This window comes from Oryx dammah, unplaced genomic scaffold (genome assembly GCF_014754425.2).
Source record: "Oryx dammah isolate SB20612 unplaced genomic scaffold, SCBI_Odam_1.1 HiC_scaffold_17, whole genome shotgun sequence".
NCBI lineage: Eukaryota > Metazoa > Chordata > Mammalia > Artiodactyla > Bovidae > Oryx > Oryx dammah.
Genome location: NW_024070201.1, coordinates 1,027,991 through 1,036,476, shown reverse-complemented (window position 1 = coordinate 1,036,476; position 8,486 = coordinate 1,027,991). Strand labels below are relative to the sequence as shown.

The following is an 8,486-nucleotide window of genomic DNA, read 5'->3' as shown; positions in this document are numbered from 1 at the left end:
GAAGTTAAATAAGCAGGTTGACAATATACAACCTTGACGTACTCCTTTTCCTATTTGGAACCAGTCTGTTGTTCCATGTCCAGTTCTAACTGTTGCTTCCTGACCTGCATATAGGTTTCTCAAGAGGGAGGTCAGGTGGTCTGGTATTTCCATCTCTTTCAGAATTTTCCTCAGTTTATTGTGATCCACACAGTCAAAGGCTTTGTGATAGTCAATAAAGCAGAAAGAGATGGTTTTCTGGAACTGTCTTGCTTTTTCCATGATCCAGCAGATGTTGGCAATTTGATCTCTGGTTCCTCTGCCTTTTCTAAAACCAGCTTGAACATCAGGGACTTCACAGTTCACGTATTGCTGAAGCCTGGCTTGGAGAATTTTGAGCATTACTTTACTAGCATGTGAGATGAGTGCAATTGTGTGGTAGTTTGAGAATTCTTTGGCCTTGCCTTTCTTTGGGATTGGAATGAAAACTGACCTTTTCCAGTCTTGTGGCCACTGCTGAGTTTTCCAAATTTGCAGGCATGTTGAGTGCAGCACTTTCACAGCATCATCTTTCAGGGTTTGAAACAGCTCAGCTAGAATTCCATCACCTCCACTAGCATTGTTCATAGTGATGCTTCCCAAGGCCCACTTGACTTCACATTCCAAGATGTCTGGCTCTAGATTAGTGACCACATCATCATGATTATCTGGGTGGTGAAGATCCTTTTTGTACAGTTCTTCCGTGTATTCTTGCCACCTCTTCTTCATATCTTCTGCTTCTGTTAGGTCCATACCATTTCTGTCCTTTATCGAGCCCATCTTTGCATGAAATGTTCCCTTGGTATCTCTAATTTTCTTAAAGAGATCGCTAGTCTTTCCCATTCTGTTCTTTTCCTCTATTTCTTTGCATTGATTGCTGAAGAAGGCTTTCTTATCTCTTCTTGCTGTTCTTTGGAACTCTTCATTCGGATGCTTATATTTTTCCTTTTCTCCTTTGCTTTTCACCTCTATTCTTTTCACAACTATTTGTAAGGCCTCCCCAGACAGCCATTTTGCTTTTTTTGCAATTCTTTTCCATGGGGATGTTCTTGATCCCTGTCTCCTGTACAATGTCATGAACCTCATCCCATAGTTCATCAGGCACTCTATCTATCAGATCTAGGCCCTTAAATCTATTCCTCACTTCCACTGTGTAATCATAAGCGATTTGATTGAGGTCATACCTGAATGGTCTAGTGGTTTTCCCTATTTTCTTCAATTTGAGTCTGAATTTGGTAATAAGGAGTTCATGATCTGATCCACAGTCAGCTCCTGGTCTTGTTTTTGTTGACTGTATAGAGCTTCTCCATCTTTGGCTGCAAAGAATATAATCAGTCTGATTTTGGTGTTGACCATCTGGTGATGTCCATGTGTAGAGTCTTCTCTTGTGTTGTTGGAAGAGGGTGTTTGCTATGACTAGTGCATTTTCTTGACAAAACTCTATTAGTCTTTGTCCTGCTTCATTCCACATTCCAAGGCCAAATTTGCCTGTTACTCCAGGTGTTTCTTGACTTCCTACTTTTGCATTCCAGTCCCTTTAATGAAAAGGGTGTTAGTTCTAAAAGGTCTTGTAGGTCTTCATAAAACCATTCAACTTCAGTTTCTTCAGCATTACTGGTTGGGGCATAAAGTTGGATAACTGTGATATTGAATGGTTTGCCTTGGAGATGAACAGAGATCCTTCTGTCGTTTTTGAGATTGCATCCAAGTTCTGTATTTCAGATTCTTTTGTTGACCATGATGGCCACTCCATTTCTTCTGAGGGATTCCTGCCTGCAGTAGTAGATATAATGGTCATCTGAGTTAAATTCACCCATTCCAGTCCATTGTAGTTCGCTGATTCCTAGAATGTTGACGTTCACCCTTGCCATCTCTTGTTTGACCACTTCCAATTTGCCTTGATTCATGGACCTGACATTCTAGGTTCTTATGCAATATTGCTATTTACAACATCGGATCTTGCTTCTGTCACCAGTCACATCCACAACTGGGTATTTTTTTTGCTTTGGCTCCATCCCTTCATTCTTTCTGGAGTTATTTCTCCATTGATCTCCAGTAGCATATTGGGCACCTAATGACCTGGGGAGTTCCTTTTTCGGTATCCTATCATTTTACCTTTTCATCCTGTTCATGGGGTTCTCAAGGAAGAATATGAAATGGTTTGCCATTCCGTTCTCCAGTGGACCACATCCTGTCAGATCTCTCCACCATGACCCACCTGTCTTGAGTTGCCCCGCGTGCATGGCTTGGTTTCATTCAGTTAGACAAGGTTGTGGTCCTAGTGTGATTAGATTGACTAGTTTTCTGTGAGTATGGTTTCAGTGTGTCTGCCCTCTGATGCCCTCTTGCAACACCTACCATCTTACTTGGGTTTCTCTTACCTTGGGCATGGGGTATCTCTTCAGGGCTGCTCCAGCAAAGCACAGCCACTGCTCCTTACCTTGGACGAGGGGTATCTCCTTACAGCCGCCGTTCCTGACCTGCAACATGGGATAGCTCCTCTAGAGAAAGGCATAATTGTATATGCAGGCTGATAAATGGCAATCCACTCCACTACTCTTGCCTGTAAAATCCCATCGACAAAGGAGCCTGGTAGGTTACAGTCCATGAGATTGCAAAGAGTCAGACATGACTGAGTGACTTCACATATCATAGCAATATCATTTCACAATATGAGTCCCTATACTGAGGCCTGACAATCTTAAGTAACTTCAATGGCTATGACAGAGTCATTTATTCTAATTAAACTATCCATACTTCTGCTGGCCCCACTACCTTCAGCAAAGCACCCCTAACCCTACCTTGGAGAAATTGGAAGCCATCAAAGAGATATTTTCTTAATGTCTTATTACAACATCTACAAACTTACTTTAAAAAATATTGTTAAAAGTTTATCAAGCAAGAAAAATTCTATCTGCCTGTCATCTATCTAACGAATGGGAAGTCTATAACTTATGGTGAAATAATGTGTATGACAACAATAGCACAAGGACTGGGAGGAGGAAAATGAGAGTGTTCTACCATAGGTTTCTTTGACCACAGTAATATTGCTTTAAGGCAGACAGTGACAAAGACTACAGTATACTAAAGAATCTACAATTATCTCAAAATGGAAATATAATTAATAAAAATGCATACTATAAACTCAAGCAATTACGGGAGAAACACACTGAGATATAGCTAATTAGTAAATAAATAAAATTATTAAAAATACATAAAAGAAGGTAAGAAAGAGAAGTGAGAGTACAAAAATAGATACAGTAAGACACATATGACATGATCATTTGTGTAGAGAAATTCTAAGAAACCTAAAAAATGAAGATAAAAAAATGAAACTATAAGAACTAAAAATTAGAGTAGTAAGGTTGCAGAATCCAAGTTCAATGTATAAAAGACCATTGTACTTCTATATACTAGATATAGCATGTAAATTTTTAAAAATGCCATTGATAATAACATCCAAGAAATAATTAAGGTAAGTTTAATAAAATATGTGCAATATCTGTTTACCAAAAGCTATAAGATATTGCTGAGAGAAGATAAGAAGACCTAAGAAATGGAAGGATATACCATATTTATGGATTGCCTTCAAATTGCTGGAACAACTGGATATACATATGGAAAAAAGTAAATTCTGAACATTATCTCACAACGTACACAAAAATTACCTGGAAATTAATCATAGACATAAATGTAAAAGTTCATGTTATAAAACTTCCAGGAGAAAATATTCACAACCTTGTGGTGACCAAAATTTCTTTTTTTAAAAAAATACTTATTTTTGGGCTCCGCCCGGGGGCGGGACTCGGGAGGGCGGCGCGGGCGGCTGTGCCCCCGACCTGCTGCGTCCCCGGGGGGCGGTGGTGCGGGCGGCGGTGGCGGGGACGGCCTCCAGTTTGGATGAGAGGCTACAGGGTGAGAGCGGAGGCCTCCTTGATTGGCCCCATCCTGCCCTCTGGTTTGTACCTCTCCCTACTTGGCAGTTCCTTCTCTCCCTCCACCTTTGCCAAGCCAGGAGCCTTCTTCCTTGCTCTGAGAAGCCTCCAGAAGAAGTCTTCCCTCAATCCAAGACAGGCGAAGCTGAGCTGGCTGCTCTGGATGAACCACGGCTCCGAGAAGGGGAAGTAGCAGTCCTGCTGGTGCTGCTATGGCGTGTGAACCGCAGGTGGACCCCGGTGGGGCAGCTGGCCCCTTGCCCACCTCCTCCCTTGGCTGGAGTCCCTTGACTGGCAGAAGCCCTCCTGGCTGGGGGCAAGAGCTCCGCAGTGGCCAGGTCCTTATGGTGCTCCGGATCAACAATACCTGTGCACCCATCTCATTTGACCTGGGAGCTGCTGAAGAGCAGCTGCCTACCTGGGGAATTCAGGTCCCAGCTGACCAGTACAGGAACCTGGCTGAGAGTGCCCTCTTAGAGCCCCAAGTGAGGAGATACATTATCTACAACTCGAGGCCCACGTGGCCGGCCTTCGCTGTGGTGTTCTACCTGGTGGTGTGGGCCAACATCTACTCCACCAGCCAGATGTTCACCCTGGGGAACCACTGGGCAGGCGTGCTGCTTGTGACCCTGGCTGCCATGAGCCTCGCCCTGACTCTCGTGCTCATCTTTGAGAGACACTAGAGGAAGGCCAACACCAACACAGACCTCAGGCTGACAGCTGTCAACGGAGCCCTCCTGAGACACCGGATGCTGCTGGGGGTGATGGACATGGTGGAAGGTTGCCAGAGTGTGATTCAGCTCTGGTTTGTCTATTTTGACCTGGAGACCTGTGTGCAGTTTTTGTCCGATCACATTCGAGAGATGAAGATGAGCCAAGTGTCCTTGCTGAGAAGTGGATTGAGTCAGCTGTGTGTTGTCATGGAGAATGGGGTGAGCCCCACAGCTGCTGAGGGCTGGAGAACCTGCTGAAGGAAACTCCTCTCCTGCCCAACCGTCCGGGGTCCACAGAGAAGCCACTCATGCAGACTGAGCTTTGCCAGCTTGTTCCTGAGGCTGAGCCAGAGGAAATGGCCCAGCAGCTGCTGGCAATGTTTGGTGGCTACTACATCCGGCTCCTCGTGACCTCTCAGCTTTCCCAGGCACTGGGAACACGACACACGGACTCTCCAAGGATTCCATGCCCCTGCCAGCTCATAGAAGCCTACATTCTGGGCACGGGGTGCTGCCCATTCCTGACCAGGTGACCTTGGAACGAAGGTACTCCTCTTCCTTTAGGACTGAAGGTGAGGTCAGGGAGGTCTTGGAGCCCCGGGGTGGCTGACGGCGAGGCTCTGGGGTTCCCTGAGGCTGTCACTCATGTCAGCACTGGGGATCTGGTGTTCACTCCAGGACCCTGCACCAAAATGGCTTGTCTACAGTCCACGCTGACCCCTGGCCTTTGCAGAAGCCGATGGTCCCACTCTGAGCTACTTTCTGTGCTGCTTAGAACCGTTGGCATGAGTGGAAGGGGTCCCTCACCCATCCCTTTCAATGTCTGTTGAGCCCCGAAAATGTGAAGATGACCAGACGGGGCTGAAAGTGGGCCCAAAGCTTGCTCTCAGGTGATGCTCCAGTCCTCACCCACTTCGTGTCAGGTGGAGACTCAGGAGGACTCTGCTCTGTGTGGCGTTGCCTTGAGCCCCTTAAATTATAAGATGCCCCCCCTTCCCAATCTGAAGCAAAGAAGTAAATTCTCAGAATGTTCTCCACTTTTAAGTTGTTCTTGCCATACATTTTCAGAAAAATGATGTCACTTGGGCTTGTCTGCTAGCACACAGGCCTTCAGGAGACGGAAGGAATGAACAGCATGTAACTACTAATGAGAAGATTTGGAAGGACTGATCCTGTCTGATCAGAGGACTTACTTTGTTCCAAGGCACACATGTCTGTGGGTGTGGTCTCACTGCAGACGGAGAATGGCAGTCTTGTTCCCTCACACTAATGCTGTCCTGCAGTGAAGCGAAACCTCTCCCTCGTGGAATTCCATGAAGAGGTCAGAGGCTTCCAGGTGCTCTGCTTCTGAAAAAATATGAAGACCCATTGTTCCCTGGGCCCAAATCTAAAGACCCCAGCCTGGCATTTAAAGGCTTCCCAGTGCTGAAGACCTGGCCATCATCTGCAATTTTGGCTTCATTGCCCATAAAAATCCTTCATAGGTTGAAAATGTTCCTGAACTGACATAGCTATTCTTTTGCACCTGTTGGATTCCTATGCATGCTTTTTTTAAAAAAAAAGATGTTTTAAAATTGAGGTGTAGTTGACGTAAGATATACTATGTAAGTTTCAGTTGTAAAAAAAATACTTATTTTTAATTGAAGGATAATTGTATTGGTTTCTGTCATACATCAACATGAATCAGCCATAGGTATACATATATCTCTTCCCTCTTGAATCTCCCTCCCACCTCCCACCCCATACCACTGCAAAATTTTCTTAATAAGCAAATTGTAGAAGAAAAAGTGGATAAATTGAACTTTATTAAAGTAAGAACTTCTGATCTTTGAAAGATACCATTAAGAAAATTAAAAAAAAAAAGCCTTCTGCAGATTGAGAAAAAATAAAGCAATACATGTATCTCACAATAGACTTGAATCCTTAAAAGAACATGTGAAAGACTATCTTTATCATCAGAGTTTGGATAGAGTTTTGAACAGACACAGAAGGTACCTATACAGAAGAAAGGATTGCTCTATCTAACTACCTCACAGTTGAAACTTTTGAATGCGAAGAGTGTTATAAACAAAAGAGAAAAAGATTGACTTACACATTTTTCTCAACACATTTACTGACCAACTCTTTAAAAATCAATAGAAAATATGAAATAATTCAATAGAAAAAAAACAGGTGATTCACAAAGGAAAGCCTATTGGCCTTATAAACGCATGAAAAGATGTCAAATATCACTAATAATTAGATATCTAAAAGTTAAAACAACTATATCATATAATTTCCGCCCTCTAACTGGCAGACACTTTCAAACTGATGATCACAGGACACTCTGCTCTGATTGAAGGGGACTGGTTCTCATTCTTGTCTCAGTTTAGGGGACCTGAACCCTACAAAGACTTCCCAATCCCCCTCTGGCTCCATGCACTTCCCAGAACTGATTTTTTTATTTCTCAATCTTGTGTCTCAGATGGTAAAGAATCTGTCTGCAGTGCAGAAGACCCGAGTTCAATCCCTGGGTCCAAAAGATCCCCTGGAGAAGGGAATGGCAACTCACTCCAGTATTCTTGCCTGGAAAATCACATGGCCAGAGGAGCCTGGTAAGCTATAGTCCATGGGGTTGCAAAGAGTCGAATACAACTAAACAACTAACACTTTCCCTTAACGCTACAGCTTTTCTCTCTGCTTCACGATTTATGGCTTGTGTATCTGTTTCCTTGACTGAACCATGTGCACGTGGAAAGCACACTGAACACTACCTCTCCTTTCTGTATCCCAACTCCTGCACTTTTTTTTGGCTGGTAGTGGTGGGCTTGTGATGAATGTTTGCCACAGTGAATACAAACTTTCTGTTTTCTTCCAGAAAAGTACAGAGGCAAGTTGCTGACAAGTTAATCTGAGTTTTTATAATTTGGGCTTATAGTTTATAAATTATGGATGAGTCTACTTCAGAAAGCTACGTGTCAAAGGGTACCAGGGAAGAAGTTGATTCTTAGAAATTAATGCACAGAATGCTTTTATTGCTTATCTGTCTGGATTCTCTAACACATTCTCTGTACATGCTCCAAAGGATTTTCTCCTGGTGGGAGAGACTATGGAAAAAAATGATATGAGGCTATTCAGGTATCAGAAACATTTCCATTAGCCATTAATAATTTGTGTCTTATTTGGTAATGTCTACCACTGTAGGCTGTGAGTGCTGAGTTGATATCAATTTAAAAGAGTAAGATACCAACCGGAACTAGAGTTGTTTTGAATTAAGATAAGGTCCTCTGTAGCAGCAGAAATTAAAATAATGGCTTTGCTCCTCTGTCTCCCTTATGAAATTGTTTTGCAGATCTGATCATTTTTTAAAATGTATTTACTTTTAATTGAAGGATAATTGCAATATTTTGTTGGTTTCCACCACACATCAACAAGGGTCAGTCGCAGGTCTACATATGTCCCCTCCCTCTTGAGCCACCTCCCACTCCATCCCACCCCTCAAGTTGTCACAGAGCCCTGGTTTGAGCTTCCTGAGTCTTGCAGCAAATTCCCACTGGCTCCCTATTTCCCATGTGTTAGTGTGTATGCTTCTATACTACTCTTTCCACTTGTCCCACCTTTTCCTTCCTACCCCGCCTCTCCATGTCCATAAATCTGTTCTCTATGTCTTCTTTTTCAGATCTGATTCTGTGTTTAAGGCAGGAATTTTAGGAGGTCTTTGTGGAGGTGGAGAAATAAGGAGAGAGGAAAGCAGGATATACTGATTTTGGGCAATTATGTGAGAGTTGGACTGTGAAGAAGGCTGAGCACCGAAGAATTGATGCGTTTGAACTGTGGTGTT

General features: G+C 43.4%; 1 pseudogene; it reads left to right on the top strand.

The window, feature by feature from the left end:
- The first annotated feature begins 3,945 nt into the window (after positions 1 to 3,945).
- Positions 3,946 to 5,365, top strand: LOC120876123 (annotated as a pseudogene).
- Positions 5,366 to 8,486: the final 3,121 nt, after the last annotated feature.